Raw genomic sequence first — 21431 nt, forward strand, 5'->3', positions numbered from 1 at the left:
TTGCTGACGGGTCATTTTGGAAGAGCTGACTTTCAGTCTGAAGCTCTGCCTGTTGGCATCTGAAGAATCTGCATTTAAGGAGAGGGTGTATGAGGAAGGGGGTGTCTGCGGGACAAAGGTGTCCGGGGTGCAGGTGAGCCAGGACCTGACCAGCTGCCTTTTGGGTCCTCTGGTCCCATCTCTTGGTCTGTGCCTCATCTGCATCATCACTGTCCCCGCTGGCACCGCTGGGGTGTTGTTGTCTGAGTGAGAGTCCCCTGGTGCCCCTGCTCTCCTCCCCTCCTCCTGCTGGTTGCGGAGGGAACTGCTTGCTGGGTGGTCTCTACTCCTGAGGCATGAAGGACCCTGTAGCATGGACCTGCAGACTGTGGGGTGTGGTCCCAAGAGCATGGGGCCCACATAGGACACGACATCGGGGCGTGACAAGTGCTAGGGCTGCCTCATCACTGACAGGGAATGTTGCCCAGATCCTGCTCCAGAGGGCGTGGTGGGTGGCCTGGGACCCTAGAGGCCCCATTCCTATACTGGAGCTTGGAGAGTGCATCCCCATGGGCTTCAGATTCACCCCATATCTCAGCCATATCCCTCTGTCCTGTCTTTGAACTCAGGAAAACGAGCTCTCTTGTCCACAACATAGGCCTGGTCCTCTTGATACAAGGTTTCTTTAAGTTAGGCGTCCTGGGATAGCAGCTCCTTTTAGGCCTGAGAAGGAACAACTCCGGAGTGTACAACAATTTCAGAGGAAACTAATATTCAATGACTATCCCTAACTACTCGGTTGTTGACTTCTGTTAGTCATTATTCTCCTGGTTTTAGCTCTGATGTGGGGATTACAGAGGAGTCAACATTTAAATCTTCGTAATCTGTGTATTTGTAGCTTCAGTATCATTACTGACCCATAGTTTTTTACGGTTTGGGAAGAGTTATTGATTTCATGTATCATGTAAAGGATTCACAATGATGATAGGACAATTAAGATTACAATAATAGCTAGTAAATTGTTCACATTTTCTCTACCTGTGCATCTATTGTATGCATATGAGTTTAGATGTCAATATTAGTGAAATGATATAGAGGACTAGAGAACTTATTTTAAAAATCACTATTAATGTGTGATGAAGAAAATGTAAAAGTTCTTCCATAATCGGTGATGTTGTATCTTGAGAGCCTAGATGAAATTGATATGCCTTAGTCATATACAGGATTTTAGCCTATCATTTAACTTTGACAAAGCTACATCACTTTTTACTTTTATCTCATTTATTGAGGAAGACATAATTGTTATGGTGTTGGCTTGAAACTGGTTGAAAAGGACTTGAGTCCTTCCTTATTTTACATTTACATAGGTAGGATCTTGAAACGTAGGATATGGTGGAGGACATCCGTGTAACCATTCTAGGTTAGGAGTAGCAATTTCCACTGCTAAGACTTCTTGTTTAGACACAAATGCTTTTCAAAGTATGAAGATTATTAGCATTACTGCTGCTACTGAGATGAATGAGCCTAAAGACAAAACATTTCATGTTGTGTGTGTCTCAGGGTACTCAGACTAACGTAGTGACATCCCTGAGAGGCCACGAAAGTGCGGCAGGAAGTCATATTTACTACTACAAATATACTTGTGAAGTGAATTTTTGCTCATGCTGAGTTAACTGTATAACCTGAGAATAGTGGGAATCAGTGTAGAAAGCCTCCTATAATAGTGAAGACTGCTCCCATGGACATTAGGTCATGGAAGTGTGCTACTACATAGTATGTATCCTGGAGGACAATGTCTGGGGATGAGTTGGCTAAGATGATTCCTGTCAAACCACCTACTGTAAAAAGAAAAACTAAAGCCTAAATCTCATAATATAGTGGGAGGTCATATAGAATTACCTCCGTGAACAGTTGCTAACCAGGGACTTCCCTGGTGACGCAGTGGTTAAGAATTCGTCTGCCAATGCAGGGGACACGGGTTCGAGCCCTTGTCTGGGAAGATTCCACATGCCGTGGAGCAAAAAGCCCGTGTGCCACAACTACTGAGCCTGCCCTCTAGAGCCCGCAAGCCACAACTACTGAAGCCCACGCGCCTAGAGGCCGTGCTGTGCAACAAGAGAAGCCAGTGCAATGAAAGGGCCGCACACCACAACGAAGAGTAGCTGCCGCTCACCGCAACCAGAGAAAGCCCATGCGCAACAACCAAGACCCAACTCAGCCAAAAAATAAAAAAGAAAAGAAAAAGAAAAATTAAATAAGGAGTTGCTAATCAGCTAGATACTTTTACTCCTGTAGGGATAGAAGTAATTACGGTAGCTGATGCAAAGTATGCTCCTGAGTCCACAGCTATCCCTATGGTAAACATGTGATGGGCCCACAAGAGAACTCCTAAAAAACCAGTGGACATGACTCATACTATTCCCAGATAGCTGAAAGGCAATTTTTGTCCTAAATAGTATGTAATGATATGTGAGTTTATAACAAACCCTGTTAGGCCATGAATACAGACTTCAGGGTGAGCAAAGTATCAAAAGAGGTGTTGGTATAGGATTCGGTCTCCTCCTGCAGGGTCAAAGAAAGTAGTGTTTAGATTTCTATCTCTTAACAGCATGGCAATTCTGGCTGCTTGGACTGAGATTGGTAATTATAGTAATATGGCTATAGTTGGGGAAGATTAAACAAATAATGGTGTTTGGTATTGGGATATGACTGCTGGTTTTGTATTAAAGATTATAGTAATAAAAGTAATAATACCAAGAATTGAGGAGACACCTGCTAAATGTAAGGAGAAAGCAGTTAGGTCGACAGAGGCTCCTGCATGGGCCAGATTGCAGGCTAGAGCTGAATACACGGTCCCACTGGTACCAAAACCAGCTTCTACTATTGGTGATATGAGTAGGAGTAAGAATGATGGGGGAAGTCGTCAAAAGTTTATATGATTTATTGGGGGAAATGCTACTTCAGGTGTCCGAGTTATTAGTGGCTCAAGTCAGTTTTCAAAGCCTGCAATCATAACGGGTACAGCAATAAAGAAAATTATTACAAGTGCAGGGACTGTTATGACAACCTTACAGATTTGGGCATCTCCAAGTAGCGGTCCAGGTCAGCATAGCTCAGCCTGGATTAATATAATTAAGGTGCTGCCTGCTACTCCAGCTCAAGCACCAAATAATAAATATAAAATGCCGATATCTTTGTGATTTGTTGAAAATAATCAGCAGTGTATGAACAGAGGTAAAATGACTGAGTTAGCATTAGACTGTAAATCTAAAGACAGAGATTTTACCCTCTTTCTGGCAAACCCTGTGGTGAATCAACAAATTTAATTGTAACTTCAGAGAAGCAGCTTCAATTCTGCCAGTGATTATCCTGCTCTTTTTTTTTTCTTTTTTTCTTTCTCAAATGAAGGAGAAGTAGACTGAAGCCAGTTGACTAGAGGATTTGCCTGTTAACTAAAGTTTCCTGGGGTTAAAACTCATCAATCTCGTAAAGATTTGGCTTCAATACAGTGTTTGCTTTACATTCAATTGATGTAGAATAAAGTCTTGCAATCCTTATTTTTAGGAATTAAGTAAATTTCACTTGTTTAGGGTTTTGAAAGCTCTTGGTCTGAACTAACCTAAATTCCTAGTCCAGCACCGATAGAATGGGTGTTGTGTGTAGTAACCGTGTGGGTATTATGATTGGTAATGATAGGAAGGTTATTTCTTTGTATGTTCAAATTGTTTTGTGTTTGTTTTGTTTAATGAAGGGAATATAGTTAGTGATGTGGAGTATGTTAGCTACAAGTAGAAATATATGCTGAGGACTGCTATGATGGCTATTAGTGTTGGTAGAATGATGTTGTCGTTTTTGTTATCTCTTGGATAATTATTCATTTGGGTAGAAAGCCTGATAGTGGTGGGCGATGTCCTAATGATACTATAATGGTGAGGAAAATGATTGTGATGGGAGGTGTTTTATCTCATGTGTGTGATAATGATACTCTTGTAGTACATGATCTGGGCATACATAAGAAGAAGATAGTGTTATTATGATATAAATTAGTATGTTTAGGATTGTTATATTCTGAATATACATTATAATAGCTGTTATTCATCCTATAAGGGCAATTGATGAGGAGGGTGTAATACTTTCCAGGTGAGCATGGCGAAGTCTGCCTCAGCCTCCAGCTATGATTTATAATATCACTATGATTAATAGTATATTTAGGTTGATGGATGGTGACATGTGGTATAAAACTGAGAGGGGTGCAATTTTGTCATGTTGATAGCATCAGGTCTGCTGTTCATGGGATGCCTCGTGTGACTTCAGGCACTCAGAAGTGAAATGGGGAAAGTCCTACTTTTGTGACAAGGGCGATTGTCATGAGGGTGGATGCTGCTGGATTAAAGATTCTTGTTATTCATTGTGCTCTTTGACCAGAGTATATTAGATTAATGATAATAGCCATTATAAGTAGTATTGATGTGGTGGACTGTTTTAGGAAATATTTGTTGGATGCTTCTGTAGCTTATGGGTTCATGTTTTTTTGTTAGAATGGTAATACCATTAACCAGTGTGAGCTTGTTATACAATTATATTTCCTGAGAAAATGGTCAGTAGAATGATGGTAAAAACAATGAGAGTTTATTAGCACAGGAAGGATATACAAAAATATTTTGGGGGTACGGGCCTGAAGCTTACTTAGAGAACTTTACTATATAGCATGTGGTGTAATGTGGTAGGTAGCATGGAGAATGTAAAATTATTAGGAAGAATTCAATTCCAGGAATAAGAGCATTGAAACCTCTATGATTTACTCTATCAAAGAATCTCTTTTGTCAGACATATTTCTTAAATTTGTGGTGGGTTGCCTGGTATGATGACAAGTAGTGAAATCTCTCATATACATAAGGTTAATGTTAGTCGTAAAAAACTTTTCATAAGAGATGTATGCGTTGATCATATCAAAATTGTAGGTAGGAGGCTCAAATTCATAGAAAGGAGATTGTTAGATGTGTTTTAATGATGACTTGGGCTGTATATAATTCTGGCACCTAGGGATTGTCGAATGCTCCGAAAAATAGATTGCTGTGGAAATGTTTATTATAGGGAAATTGACATATTCTCTAGGAGGGACGGGGTGAATGGGCCTGCTACATTTTCTACATTGAAGACTTATACAGGTTTTGATGCTACTTCCGTTAAATCAAGTGGGGCTTCATTGGATTTCTGCTACTGCGGAGATAATCAAATTCTGGGTAGGGGTCAGGAGAAAATGAGTCATAGGTGTTCTTGTGTAATAATTACTGTTGAAAGTGTAAATGATCCATTTATCAGTAAGACTGAGAAGAGAATAACTGCTACATTACTTCATATGAGATGATTGTCTGTGCTATTGTTCCTAGAGCTCCAGTGAGTGTGTATTTTGAATGTGAAGTTCATCCAGATCTGAGGATGGAGTAAATGGCTAGGTGTGATATGGCTAATAGAAATAATATGCCTACATTTATATTAATTAGTGGATAAGATATGGGAAGAGGAATTCATGTTGTGAGAGCCAGGGTTAAGGCTAGCATTGGGGTTAAGGCTAGCATTGGGGTTAAGTCTAGCAAGAGAAGCCACCGCAATGAGAAGCCCGCGCACCGCAACAAAGAGTAGCCCCCGCTTGCCGCAACTAGAGAAAGCCTGCGCATAGCAACGAAGACCCAACACAGCCAAAAACAAATTAATTAATTAATTAGTTAACTATTTTAAACAAAAGTACTATATCCTTCTGTACAGCTTCTCTGGGAAGAACAGAGAGATGGCGTAGGAGAGTGAGAAAGACCAATATTTAGTGCACATCTCTCATGCAGGTGCTCTGCTGGCTCAGATAGATTTATCCCCACTTTACAAAGGAGGAAATAATCTCAGAGAGGTTTAGTAATTTTCCCAAAGCCAAACAGCTATGGAGTGGCAGAACCAAGATCTGAACCAAGTCTGTTACCTTCAAAGCCTAAGTCCTCATCACAACAAAACTCAATTAATATTTACATTTATCGAATTACATGGCAACCTGGGGAGTTCTTGGCACAATCCTGAATAAGAGTGAGAAAGAAAGAAATAGCATTGTTCCTATAGTCAACCCAAATTTTTGGAGCAGCTGCTAGATGCCTGGCCCTTTTTGGGGTTCAGCAGTGATCAAGACAGGAAGAGTCCTGCTTTCATGAACCACGTAGTGGGGAGGAGAGACGGGTGCAACTTGGGTGAGGGATTTCACCTTGCTGGACCTCTGTTTTGTCATCTGGAAAATGGGATGGGTGTTCCTCATTTTCTGGGATTGTCCAGCCCTCACATTCTCTGATTCCATAAGAAGCATTTGTTTTCCTGTTTCTTTCAAATTCATTCAGGCCGTGAGCTGTGATGAATGTTGTTAGCTGCTCCCCAAATCACTCTATTCCCACCCTTTTCCTGTGATCAGGTCTTTCCCGAAACATGACTCACAGTCAGTCAAGTCACAGAACCGAAGGGGCACCCAGCAGAAAAATCCCAACCCTTGCTTCCCAGGAGCTCTGCGGTCTACCTGCCAGGTAAACTTAACTCACCTGGCACAAGGTGGCCATCCCTGGTGTCACATCAACATGATCTCAGGCACAAACCTCCTTGTTTTTCCATTTTGTCTTGAAGTTACTTGTTGAAACAACTGCACAAATATGACACAGATATAAAATCAGGCATCTTCTGCCCCCAGTGCCTACTAATAAATGATTTTCTGCCACTTTAATGATAAAGATAGAACATTTCAACATTCTGCTACCCTTATTATTTGTCATTTTTGTTGATATTTCTATGGACTACATCTTTCAATATTTTAACAATGGAACATTTATTTAGGGTGTTCCAGACCCAGCCTTTAGTGGTAAAGGTTTTGTTGTTATATTTCTATTATGTTTCCTTTAAAAATCATTATCCTATTTAAATGGATTAAGTCAATTCTATAGGCATTTACCTTATGTTATTGATGAAATTGATACATAGAGGGCAGTAGTACAAGTTGATTGGACTTGAGAACCTCTATTAGCACAGTTAAGTATAAATATTATCTATATGTAAACCAAAGTACAGGCCGAGTGAGATTCTCTGACTTTTTTCCACTGTCTGCCCCTCAAGCCTGTGAGAAATGGAATAGTTCTTGCCCTATCAGTAAACAAAGGATGTCACAGTCTTCAGCACTTGCAGCCCTCCAATGTGAGCCGGCGGGCCCTGAGGCACTCAGGATATGCAAATACAGAATGCAGGCCCCAGAGAGCTGAGGTGCATATCAAAGGAAGGAATTCAGTGAGCCCAGGCAAAGAAAAGCGCCGCATTCCTCACCTTGGGAGAGCTGGTTTTCCTTAGTTAACAATCACCTTTTGATGTTCCCCATTACCTGCGCCAGTTCCCTGCCCTGTCCCCTCCCCCCGGTACTTTAGCTCAGGGAGGAAGGAGCGCAGAGGGACTCGGCTGAATAAGGGGCCTGTGCGCCTCGGGAGGAGTTTTCAGCTGCTTTCCCCGCAGTCGGGAAGAGGGGCGCTGAGGCTGCAGCCGGACCCTCTGCCTCCCTTGCCCCGTTTCCCCTCAGGACGCTCAGGCCGACCCCCTCCTCACGCCCACCAGGCCTCGCGAGCCAGGACGAGGGCAGGGGCGAGAGGAGGGACCGAAGTTCCCGGGGACCAGACGCTGGAGGCCGCTCTTTCTGCACAGCAGCGGCGGGTGGCAGCGAACCCCTGCCCCTCAGAAGCTGGTCTTGTGCTGCCGCCCGGGCACCGGACAAGGCGGAGGGTCGGCGCCCACTTACCCGGCCCGCCGTCCCCGCGACTGTCATGGCTTCGGCCGCTGGGGCACCTCCAGAGCCGGCAGCCTCAGTGAGGTCGCCCTCCCCTCGGGCTCCGAGGCAGTTCCGTGAAGGCGGAGGGAAGAGACCCCGCCTGAGCCGGGAGTTCCAGCTCTGAGGAAACGCGGGCTCTGTTCAGCGCGCAGTGGGTGGGACCGCTCTGCCCCGAGGCCTTCCGGGAGGGAGCGGGGCGGCGGGGGAGGGAGCCGCCAGGAGCGCAGGGCCCCGTCGGGGGTCCTGGAGGGGCGGCCTGGCCTGGGGGCCACGCCCACTGTGGCCGCAGCCCAGGCCTTTTTCCTGGAATCCTACACAAAAAAATTAGAAAGATACACAGTCTATAGTAAATATTCACAAATGATTGTTGCTGCTGTGCTCACTATTCTATTAAAGGTGTAAAATCCATAAAACACTTTAAGTTCAAAATTAAATATGAATTTTTACCTTTCTTATTATGTCCCTGATATTCACAGTTGTGGTTAATGAATCAGAGACTGTGGCATCACTAGTTAAAAATGAGCTTGTTAAAAATATAGAACTCAGGCCCACCGGACCTACTGAATCACAATCTGCACTTTTACAATCTCCCCAGTGTACTCGTGTACCCATGAATAGTTGAAAGGTACATTTTTACCTCGACAGGTCTTTTCTCTATGAGAAATACACACATTTTATCCAGTTTGATATAAATAAAACACTCAAAAATGCATATGCCTGTGTTGAAACCATCATTTTATCATTTCTTTTCCAGACAAGTATAGTCTCTATACTGGTTTTGTGGATCACATGCCATACTCTTTTCTTGTAGTTAGAAATAAGGTAGAGCAAGTTACTTTGTAAAAAAAAAATTATATATATATATATATATATATGTATGTATTAGTGGATAATTGAAGACACTCTTCTAAATTAAAACCTTCTCTTAACTTGCTGTTTTCTTCTTGGGTCATATTATGAGCTCTTCCCGTGGCCACATGGCATGTGTACGTTTAATTTCAGGGACTGCTGACATTCCAGGATGTGGCCATAGATTTCTGTCAAGAGGAGTGAGAATGCCTGGACCAAGATCAATGGGAATTGTACAGGGATGTGATGTTAGAGAAGTATAGGAACCTGCTCTCCTTGGGTGAGGATACCTTCCTTCCAGAATTCCTTATCCAACCACTGGGTTTGCAGTCCTTCATTTGTAGAATGTCTCCTGGAATCTTCTGCTTCCTACAATAGGGTTTCAGATTGCAACGTTTCAGGAAAGATTGGGAGTTTGTGGGTATAATTTTTCTTATTCTTTTAAAATTGCAGCCTCCCTTTTAATATACTTTGTAACTGCTTGGGATGTGTCTATATGAACTGTGTACTATATGCTTCTGTTGTAGTCCTTACAATATTTCATTGTCTTATTTTCTCTAACAATTTTCCATGGATTCTTTGGGCTTAAGGTATATTAAAAGGGAGACTGCGAATCTGGGACTTCCCTGGTGATGCAGTGATTAAGAATTCGCCTGCCAATGCAGGGGACCCGGTTCGATCCCCGGTCCGGGAAGATCTCACATGCCACGGAACAACTAAGCCAGTGGGCCACAACTACTGAGTCTGCACGCCACAACTACTGAAGCCGGTGTGTCTTGAGCCCGTGCGCCATTTATTTTTTGGAGAATAAAACCACTTCTGAGTGATTAAAATTTAGGCCAGCTAGTCAAAATGCTTTATCACCTGTTCTTCTAAAACACTGGTCAATGGAACAAGTTTTACTAGGGATAACAGTGTAATTGTATTCTGGAGTTCATATGGGCAATATGGTTTATGACCTTGATGCTGGATCACGACATTTCAACGGTATAACTGCTATTAATTGTCTGTTTGTTCAACGATTAAAGTCTCACGTGATCTGAGTTCAGACTGGAGTCATCCTGGTTGGTTTCTGTCTATTGCAGATTTCTTCCAGCATGAAAGGACAAGAGCAATACGGCTTCCTTTACAAAATGTCTTCAAACTAAATGATGATATAATCTACATTCAATTAATTTATACATACCCTACTGTAGAACAGGGTTCGTTACGCAGGCAGAATCCCGGTAATTATGTAAAACTGAAACTTTTTCTGCACTGGTTCAAGTCCTCTTCCTAAGAATATGTTTATAATCAACATTCTTTCACAAATTACCCAATTTAATTCACCATAGCATTCCTCATATTAACTAAATGGAAAATCCTAGGCTATATACAAATCCAGAAAGGGCCAAAAATCATCAGCCCCCATGGATGATTACAACCCATTGCTGAGGCATTCAAATTACTTATTAAAGAACCACTATGTCCATCAACATCATCAATTTATATATTATTGCCCCAAAGCTAGCCTTAACCCTGGCTCTCACAACATGAATTCCTCTTCCCATATCTTATCCACTAATTAGTATAAATGTAGGCATATTATTTCTATTAGCCATATCACACCTAGCCATTTACTCCATCCTCAGATCTGGATGAACTTCACATTCAAAATACTCACTCACTGGAGCTGTAGGAACAATAGCACAGACGATCATCTCATATGAAGTAATGTAGCAGTTATTCTATTCTCAGTCTTACTGGTAAATGGATCATTTACACTTTCAACAGTAATTATTACACAAGAACACCTATGACTAATTTTCTCCTGACCGCTACCCAGAATTTGATTATCTCCGCAGTAGCAGAAATCCAGTGAAGCCCCACTTGATTTAACAGAAGTAGAATCAAAACCTGTACATGTCTTCAATGTAGAAAATGTAGCAGGCCCATTCACCCCGTCCTTCCTAGAGAATATGTCAATTTCCCTATAATAAACATTTCCACAGCAATCTATTTTTAGGAGCATTCGGCAATCCCTAGGTGCCAGAATTATAGATTCTTTCATCTTTTAAATATAGTTTTTTTTAAAAAATAATTTTTATAGTTTTACTACCTTTAAACAAAATGTACTCCATTGCTGTGGAATATTCCTTCATAGGAGCGTGCATGGTTCATTTCTGCATCCGTCTGTGATGGCCTTCAGGTTCTTTCAGGTTTGGCTCCTGTGGCTGCACGTCTATGTCCGTGTGTCCTGGTGCAGGGCTGGTGGGTTTGTGTTCAACTGGGAGGAGCACTGTGGGTCTCCGTGCACGGACGTCGCTATCTGAGGCCCGATTGCTTCAGAAGTGGTTGCATCCCCCCGTTGCGTACCAGGCTTTCCATTGCTCCACATCCTGCTGATAATTGATACTATGTCTTTCATGTCTGCCATTCTGGTAGGTGTATGCACAGTATTTTGCTTATGGCTTTAATCCCTCTGTTGTTAGTGAAGTTGTGCATCTTGTGGTATTCATGGACTATTTCCTGTTGTTTTTTGAAAAGTTTTAAAAATTGTGGTCTGGTACACATAACGTAAAATGTACTATCTTAACCATTTTTAAGTGCACATTTCAGGGTCAAGAAGTAATTCACACTGTTGTGCAAACCTGACCACCATCATCCTCCAGAACTTTTTCATCTTGCAAAATTGAAACAGTCCCCATTAAACACTCACTCCCCATTGTCCTTCCCTCAGCCTCTGGCCCCCAACGTCCTACTTTATGTCCTTATATTTCCAACTGCTCTAGGGGCCTTGTATGAGTGGATCAAGCACTGTTTGTTTTTTTGTGTCTAGCTTACATCACTGAGCATAATGCCCTCAAGGTTCATCCCTGCTGCATCCTGTGTCAGAATTGACTTCCTTTTTAGGCTGAAGAGCATTCCCTTGTATTGATGGACCGTGTTTTTCTTCTCCATTCATCCATTAGTGGACACATGTAATATCTACATTCATTTCTACTGTCATAATATTTGTGGAATAAACTCAGAAAGTCCTATGAATCAAAAGTCATTTGCCATTAACTTTTTTCTTAAACTTGTTGTTGTGGAAAACATCAAGACTAAGAAAAGGGAAAAATACATGTCAGCTTCACTTGTGTTCAGGAATTAATGCTTTACGGATTCACTTTATTCCCTGTGTGTGTGCTCTGCGTGTGCATGTGCCTGTTTGCATACATATGCTGTGCATGTGCATAGGTATGTGAACTTGCACACATTAGTGTGTGCATGGGCATATGGGTGCATGTGTGTTCACATGCTAGTGTGTGAATATAGTTGTGCTGTGCACGTGCATATGTTTGTGTGTGTGCTGTGCCTGCCTGTGCGCACACCTGTGTGTTTGCTGGAACCACTTGCAAGTTGGCTGCAGACTGAATTGTGCCCGAGATATATCCGCACGCAGCTGCTCTAACAATCCTGCGTAGCCACGTAAAGGTCACAGATCTCAGGGATTTAAATGGATGGAGCAGGATATCCAGACACAGAGTTTGTCTTCCAATGACTGTCACTGTCTTAGTAACATCCTTCACACCTTCTTTAAGCCCCATTCAGGGTCCAGTTTAGACTCCCATTACATTCAGTCACCTGTCCCAGGTCCCCTAAAGCAACAATGTCACCGTTGGAGAGCCCGGCCAAGGCTGGGGGTGCCCCTCCTGTTGGCCTGGCCTCCAGGCCCTGCCCTTGGCTCCTGTTTTCTCATATCTCAGCCAGGCCCCGACTTGGATCGGGCCGCCACCTCTTTCCTCACAGGGTCCCATCGCCCAGTCAAGGGGGTTCATTCTCCCCAAACACAGCATCAGGAGTCAGGGGCTGACAGTCCCCACTGGGTCTCCTTCATGTGAGACCCTGTGCTGTTGAAAGAGCAGGCACCCTGCCCTCGGGGGTGGGGGACTGGGGGGCGACATGCCGCCCACGATGGGCAGGCGGGTCTCCGGGTGGGGCGAGCCAGTGTGCAAGGAGTTCCGCGGTGGGTTCTCCTCTCCAACGGCTTCTGTGCCCCTACCTCTCCCCGTGCCTCCCCTCGAAGACAGCACGGTGCCCGGGTTGGGAACCATGGGAGCCGTCAGCCACCGCCCCCTCTACACACACACACACACGCACACGCACACGCACACGCACACGCACACGCTGCAGGGAAGCAGGACCTGAGTGCAGGGCTCTCAGCGGCCCTGAGCGCCCCGCCCGGAATCGGCCAGCCGAATGGACAGACCGGATCTCCCGGCCCGGACCATGCAGGACTCTCCTGACCTGGCTTGCAGTGTGGCCGCCTCCTTCTGGAAGCCTGGGAGGCTGGAATCAGGCCACTTCTTATCTGTCCTGGCAGCAGACTGGGCTGCACTCTAAGAAGTTAGTGGCTCGCCCGTGGATCCTGACCATCAGGTGGCCAGAGAAATTGGGAACATTTCTGTTTTGCCTGTTGAAATGTTTAATGACAAAGATTTTGTTCAGTTTCCTGATGTGGGTGTCCAAAGATGAGAGACCCATGTGTGTGATCTGTACCTCCTATGAGATCAGCCGTAAGCTAGTTGAAACATGATCAAGTTGTGTCTACATGGTAGATTTAGACCTCTGCATGTCCTGTCTACTGATTATGTTTAGAGCTGACCATGTGTTGTCTATAATAAGAAGATTTAGACCTGATCATGTTCTGTGTACGCTAGGACTATGGGGACCTGGGTAGAGACCCGGCCTGGCCTCAGTACTGGGAAGCTCCATGCCTGCATCTGAATGTCAGTGCTTAGATGTCTGGGGTCTGGAGCTGAGGTGGGCTTGTCTACGTAACAGCCTCTCTTCTGAGTGTGGTGACCTGGTCCTCCCAAGGGTCAGTGCTATGGTCGGGGCCTTAGTCTTAATCCCTGCAAGGTTCACCTTCCCTGGGGCTCATGGAGAATCCTCAGGAGGACTACCTGGCAATAATTCCAATTTACCAGCACGTGCATGGTGCATAGGGAAGCAGGTTTAGCTGCTGAATTGATTGCAGGGCACGCAGATCGGGCAAAAGGCCGATGGGTGACAGCTGAGGCTGCTGCTGAGCTCTCCCTCCAGTCTACCGTCCCTACTCAGCAGAGTCCAGAGCTGCCCCTCGGCTTTCAGCCCTGCTGTCCTGTGAGCTTTCTCAACATGTAAGTGAGACGAGAAAGGACTGAGCATGCCAGCACCAGGGTCGTGTGTCCAACTCTAGTATGAAAGCTGTAAAAACAGTTAAAATCACACAGAACCAAAGTGAGAAGAGGAGGACTCCTCTGGGACAAGTGTGGGGAAAGGAGACCCACCTGACACTTTTTCCCATCCCAGGAGGTCCCAGGGACCCAGCTTGTTTCCACATTGGGGGAGCCCCCTGCAGAGCCATGGTGTCCTGACCAAGGGGACGTGTGACCCCAGGTGCAGGGTCTGGGGAGGTGAGGGCACCCTGGGACTGTGGACATGTGACCCAGGTGGAGGGGCCTGGGGAGGTGGGTCACCCTGGTGAGTGTGGATGTGTGGCCCCAGGTATAGGGTGCGGGGACTGTGTGGGTCTCACCTTACCTGCATGGGTCAGGATCACATGGATGGGGAGACCGCATATGCGCTCTTTGCCTGCAGTGTGTCCTGTCCCCTTTGAGATTTCCAACCTCTGCATTAAGGGTGTTGTCCTGATTAACCTGTGGTTCCTTTTCTTCTCTTCATCTTGTCACAATCATATTAGGTCAGGCACGTTTGAGTGGGTTGCTGCTCTGTGTTCCGGTGAGTGACAACACTTGGTCGCATCGTATTAATACTATAGCATATCATATGTCTAATCTATGGGGGTCACCACTGCCTGGGTCCCCCTGGACAGAGGTCAAGTGAGCACAGACTAGCCCCCCCTAAGAATGGTCTCCCATGTTCTCTGTGAGGGTACCGTGATGGCCCCTATGGTAGGGGACTGTGTCTGGGCCTCCGACATTTGTGATGAAGGGGAGTCGAAATGGAATCTCAATTAACAAGACATTATTTTAAGAATTTATTTTAAGTGAAATAAAACACACGTCACATACCCTTTACCATCATCACCGTTTTAAGTGCACGTTTCTGAGGCGTCAGATAGATTCACTTTCTCGTGGAGCCATCACCACCATCACTAGAACTTTTCATCTTGCAAAACCAAAATTCCACAACCATGAAAGTCTCATTCCCCATCCCCTCCCACTGCCCCTGGCACCGATATCCACTTCAGTCCCTGAGTTGTCGACTCCAGGGCACCCACTGGAGTGGAATCCTGCAGTGTTTGCTGACGGGTCATTTTGGAAGAGCTGACTTTCAGTCTGAAGCTCTGCCTGTTGGCATCTGAAGAATCTGCATTTAAGGAGAGGGTGTATGAGGAAGGGGGTGTCTGCGGGACAAAGGTGTCCGGGGTGCAGGTGAGCCAGGACCTGACCAGCTGCCTTTTGGGTCCTCTGGTCCCATCTCTTGGTCTGTGCCTCATCTGCATCATCACTGTCCCCGCTGGCACCGCTGGGGTGTTGTTGTCTGAGTGAGAGTCCCCTGGTGCCCCTGCTCTCCTCCCCTCCTCCTGCTGGTTGCGGAGGGAACTGCTTGCTGGGTGGTCTCTACTCCTGAGGCATGAAGGACCCTGTAGCATGGACCTGCAGACTGTGGGGTGTGGTCCCAAGAGCATGGGGCCCACATAGGACACGACATCGGGGCGTGACAAGTGCTAGGGCTGCCTCATCACTGACAGGGAATGTTGCCCAGATCCTGCTCCAGAGGGCGTGGTGGGTGGCCTGGGACCCTAGAGGCCCCATTCCTATACTGGAGCTTGGAGAGTGCATCCCCATGGGCTTCAGATTCACCCCATATCTCAGCCATATCCCTCTGTCCTGTCTTTGAACTCAGGAAAACGAGCTCTCTTGTCCACAACATAGGCCTGGTCCTCTTGATACTAGGTTTCTTTAAGTTAGGCGTCCTGGGATAGCAGCTCCTTTTAGGCCTGAGAAGGAACAACTCCGGAGTGTACAACAATTTCAGAGGAAACTAATATTCAATGACTATCCCTAACTACTCGGTTGTTGACTTCTGTTAGTCATTATTCTCCTGGTTTTAGCTCTGATGTGGGGATTACAGAGGAGTCAACATTTAAATCTTCGTAATCTGTGTATTTGTAGCTTCAGTATCATTACTGACCCATAGTTTTTTACGGTTTGGGAAGAGTTATTGATTTCATGTATCATGTAAAGGATTCACAATGATGATAGGACAATTAAGATTACAATAATAGCTAGTAAATTGTTCACATTTTCTCTACCTGTGCATCTATTGTATGCATATGAGTTTAGATGTCAATATTAGTGAAATGATATAGAGGACTAGAGAACTTATTTTAAAAATCACTATTAATGTGTGATGAAGAAAATGTAAAAGTTCTTCCATAATCGGTGATGTTGTATCTTGAGAGCCTAGATGAAATTGATATGCCTTAGTCATATACAGGATTTTAGCCTATCATTTAACTTTGACAAAGCTACATCACTTTTTACTTTTATCTCATTTATTGAGGAAGACATAATTGTTATGGTGTTGGCTTGAAACTGGTTGAAAAGGACTTGAGTCCTTCCTTATTTTACATTTACATAGGTAGGATCTTGAAACGTAGGATATGGTGGAGGACATCCGTGTAACCATTCTAGGTTAGGAGTAGCAATTTCCACTGCTAAGACTTCTTGTTTAGACACAAATGCTTTTCAAAGTATGAAGATTATTAGCATTACTGCTGCTACTGAGATGAATGAGCCTAAAGACAAAACATTTCATGTTGTGTGTGTCTCAGGGTACTCAGACTAACGTAGTGACATCCCTGAGAGGCCACGAAAGTGCGGCAGGAAGTCATATTTACTACTACAAATATACTTGTGAAGTGAATTTTTGCTCATGCTGAGTTAACTGTATAACCTGAGAATAGTGGGAATCAGTGTAGAAAGCCTCCTATAATAGTGAAGACTGCTCCCATGGACATTAGGTCATGGAAGTGTGCTACTACATAGTATGTATCCTGGAGGACAATGTCTGGGGATGAGTTGGCTAAGATGATTCCTGTCAAACCACCTACTGTAAAAAGAAAAACTAAAGCCTAAATCTCATAATATAGTGGGAGGTCATATAGAATTACCTCCGTGAACAGTTGCTAACCAGGGACTTCCCTGGTGACGCAGTGGTTAAGAATTCGTCTGCCAATGCAGGGGACACGGGTTCGAGCCCTTGTCTGGGAAGATTCCACATGCCGTGGAGCAAAAAGCCCGTGTGCCACAACTACTGAGCCTGCCCTCTAGAGCCCGCAAGCCACAACTACTGAAGCCCACGCGCCTAGAGGCCGTGCTGTGCAACAAGAGAAGCCAGTGCAATGAAAGGGCCGCACACCACAACGAAGAGTAGCTGCCGCTCACCGCAACCAGAGAAAGCCCATGCGCAACAACCAAGACCCAACTCAGCCAAAAAATAAAAAAGAAAAGAAAAAGAAAAATTAAATAAGGAGTTGCTAATCAGCTAGATACTTTTACTCCTGTAGGGATAGAAGTAATTACGGTAGCTGATGCAAAGTATGCTCCTGAGTCCACAGCTATCCCTATGGTAAACATGTGATGGGCCCACAAGAGAACTCCTAAAAAACCAGTGGACATGACTCATACTATTCCCAGATAGCTGAAAGGCAATTTTTGTCCTAAATAGTATGTAATGATATGTGAGTTTATAACAAACCCTGTTAGGCCATGAATACAGACTTCAGGGTGAGCAAAGTATCAAAAGAGGTGTTGGTATAGGATTCGGTCTCCTCCTGCAGGGTCAAAGAAAGTAGTGTTTAGATTTCTATCTCTTAACAGCATGGCAATTCTGGCTGCTTGGACTGAGATTGGTAATTATAGTAATATGGCTATAGTTGGGGAAGATTAAACAAATAATGGTGTTTGGTATTGGGATATGACTGCTGGTTTTGTATTAAAGATTATAGTAATAAAAGTAATAATACCAAGAATTGAGGAGACACCTGCTAAATGTAAGGAGAAAGCAGTTAGGTCGACAGAGGCTCCTGCATGGGCCAGATTGCAGGCTAGAGCTGAATACACGGTCCCACTGGTACCAGAACCAGCTTCTACTATTGGTGATATGAGTAGGAGTAAGAATGATGGGGGAAGTCGTCAAAAGTTTATATGATTTATTGGGGGAAATGCTACTTCAGGTGTCCGAGTTATTAGTGGCTCAAGTCAGTTTTCAAAGCCTGCAATCATAACGGGTACAGCAATAAAGAAAATTATTACAAGTGCAGGGACTGTTATGACAACCTTACAGATTTGGGCATCTCCAAGTAGCGGTCCAGGTCAGCATAGCTCAGCCTGGATTAATATAATTAAGGTGCTGCCTGCTACTCCAGCTCAAGCACCAAATAATAAATATAAAATGCCGATATCTTTGTGATTTGTTGAAAATAATCAGCAGTGTATGAACAGAGGTAAAATGACTGAGTTAGCATTAGACTGTAAATCTAAAGACAGAGATTTTACCCTCTTTCTGGCAAACCCTGTGGTGAATCAACAAATTTAATTGTAACTTCAGAGAAGCAGCTTCAATTCTGCCAGTGATTATCCTGCTCTTTTTTTTTTCTTTTTTTCTTTCTCAAATGAAGGAGAAGTAGACTGAAGCCAGTTGACTAGAGGATTTGCCTGTTAACTAAAGTTTCCTGGGGTTAAAACTCATCAATCTCGTAAAGATTTGGCTTCAATACAGTGTTTGCTTTACATTCAATTGATGTAGAATAAAGTCTTGCAATCCTTATTTTTAGGAATTAAGTAAATTTCACTTGTTTAGGGTTTTGAAAGCTCTTGGTCTGAACTAACCTAAATTCCTAGTCCAGCACCGATAGAATGGGTGTTGTGTGTAGTAACCGTGTGGGTATTATGATTGGTAATGATAGGAAGGTTATTTCTTTGTATGTTCAAATTGTTTTGTGTTTGTTTTGTTTAATGAAGGGAATATAGTTAGTGATGTGGAGTATGTTAGCTACAAGTAGAAATATATGCTGAGGACTGCTATGATGGCTATTAGTGTTGGTAGAATGATGTTGTCGTTTTTGTTATCTCTTGGATAATTATTCATTTGGGTAGAAAGCCTGATAGTGGTGGGCGATGTCCTAATGATACTATAATGGTGAGGAAAATGATTGTGATGGGAGGTGTTTTATCTCATGTGTGTGATAATGATACTCTTGTAGTACATGATCTGGGCATACATAAGAAGAAGATAGTGTTATTATGATATAAATTAGTATGTTTAGGATTGTTATATTCTGAATATACATTATAATAGCTGTTATTCATCCTATAAGGGCAATTGATGAGGAGGGTGTAATACTTTCCAGGTGAGCATGGCGAAGTCTGCCTCAGCCTCCAGCTATGATTTATAATATCACTATGATTAATAGTATATTTAGGTTGATGGATGGTGACATGTGGTATAAAACTGATAGGGGTGCAATTTTGTCATGTTGATAGCATCAGGTCTGCTGTTCATGGGATGCCTCGTGTGACTTCAGGCACTCAGAAGTGAAATGGGGAAAGTCCTACTTTTGTGACAAGGGCGATTGTCATGAGGGTGGATGCTGCTGGATTAAAGATTCTTGTTATTCATTGTGCTCTTTGACCAGAGTATATTAGATTAATGATAATAGCCATTATAAGTAGTATTGATGTGGTGGACTGTTTTAGGAAATATTTGTTGGATGCTTCTGTAGCTTATGGGTTCATGTTTTTTTGTTAGAATGGTAATACCATTAACCAGTGTGAGCTTGTTATACAATTATATTTCCTGAGAAAATGGTCAGTAGAATGATGGTAAAAACAATGAGAGTTTATTAGCACAGGAAGGATATACAAAAATATTTTGGGGGTACGGGCCTGAAGCTTACTTAGAGAACTTTACTATATAGCATGTGGTGTAATGTGGTAGGTAGCATGGAGAATGTAAAATTATTAGGAAGAATTCAATTCCAGGAATAAGAGCATTGAAACCTCTATGATTTACTCTATCAAAGAATCTCTTTTGTCAGACATATTTCTTAAATTTGTGGTGGGTTGCCTGGTATGATGACAAGTAGTGAAATCTCTCATATACATAAGGTTAATGTTAGTCGTAAAAAACTTTTCATAAGAGCTGTATGCGTTGATCATATCAAAATTGTAGGTAGGAGGCTCAAATTCATAGAAAGGAGATTGTTAGATGTGTTTTAATGATGACTTGGGCTGTATATAATTCTGGCACCTAGGGATTGTCGAATGCTCCGAAAAATAGATTGCTGTGGAAATGTTTATTATAGGGAAATTGACATATTCTCTAGGAGGGACGGGGTGAATGGGCCTGCTACATTTTCTACATTGAAGACTTATACAGGTTTTGATGCTACTTCCGTTAAATCAAGTGGGGCTTCATTGGATTTCTGCTACTGCGGAGATAATCAAATTCTGGGTAGGGGTCAGGAGAAAATGAGTCATAGGTGTTCTTGTGTAATAATTACTGTTGAAAGTGTAAATGATCCATTTATCAGTAAGACTGAGAAGAGAATAACTGCTACATTACTTCATATGAGATGATTGTCTGTGCTATTGTTCCTAGAGCTCCAGTGAGTGTGTATTTTGAATGTGAAGTTCATCCAGATCTGAGGATGGAGTAAATGGCTAGGTGTGATATGGCTAATAGAAATAATATGCCTACATTTATATTAATTAGTGGATAAGATATGGGAAGAGGAATTCATGTTGTGAGAGCCAGGGTTAAGGCTAGCATTGGGGTTAAGGCTAGCATTGGGGTTAAGTCTAGCAAGAGAAGCCACCGCAATGAGAAGCCCGCGCACCGCAACAAAGAGTAGCCCCCGCTTGCCGCAACTAGAGAAAGCCTGCGCATAGCAACGAAGACCCAACACAGCCAAAAACAAATTAATTAATTAATTAGTTAACTATTTTAAACAAAAGTACTATATCCTTCTGTACAGCTTCTCTGGGAAGAACAGAGAGATGGCGTAGGAGAGTGAGAAAGACCAATATTTAGTGCACATCTCTCATGCAGGTGCTCTGCTGGCTCAGATAGATTTATCCCCACTTTACAAAGGAGGAAATAATCTCAGAGAGGTTTAGTAATTTTCCCAAAGCCAAACAGCTATGGAGTGGCAGAACCAAGATCTGAACCAAGTCTGTTACCTTCAAAGCCTAAGTCCTCATCACAACAAAACTCAATTAATATTTACATTTATCGAATTACATGGCAACCTGGGGAGTTCTTGGCACAATCCTGAATAAGAGTGAGAAAGAAAGAAATAGCATTGTTCCTATAGTCAACCCAAATTTTTGGAGCAGCTGCTAGATGCCTGGCCCTTTTTGGGGTTCAGCAGTGATCAAGACAGGAAGAGTCCTGCTTTCATGAACCACGTAGTGGGGAGGAGAGACGGGTGCAACTTGGGTGAGGGATTTCACCTTGCTGGACCTCTGTTTTGTCATCTGGAAAATGGGATGGGTGTTCCTCATTTTCTGGGATTGTCCAGCCCTCACATTCTCTGATTCCATAAGAAGCATTTGTTTTCCTGTTTCTTTCAAATTCATTCAGGCCGTGAGCTGTGATGAATGTTGTTAGCTGCTCCCCAAATCACTCTATTCCCACCCTTTTCCTGTGATCAGGTCTTTCCCGAAACATGACTCACAGTCAGTCAAGTCACAGAACCGAAGGGGCACCCAGCAGAAAAATCCCAACCCTTGCT

This window comes from Balaenoptera physalus (genome assembly GCF_965194825.1).
Source record: "Balaenoptera physalus genome assembly, chromosome: 9".
Classification (NCBI taxonomy): Eukaryota; Metazoa; Chordata; class Mammalia; order Artiodactyla; family Balaenopteridae; genus Balaenoptera; species Balaenoptera physalus.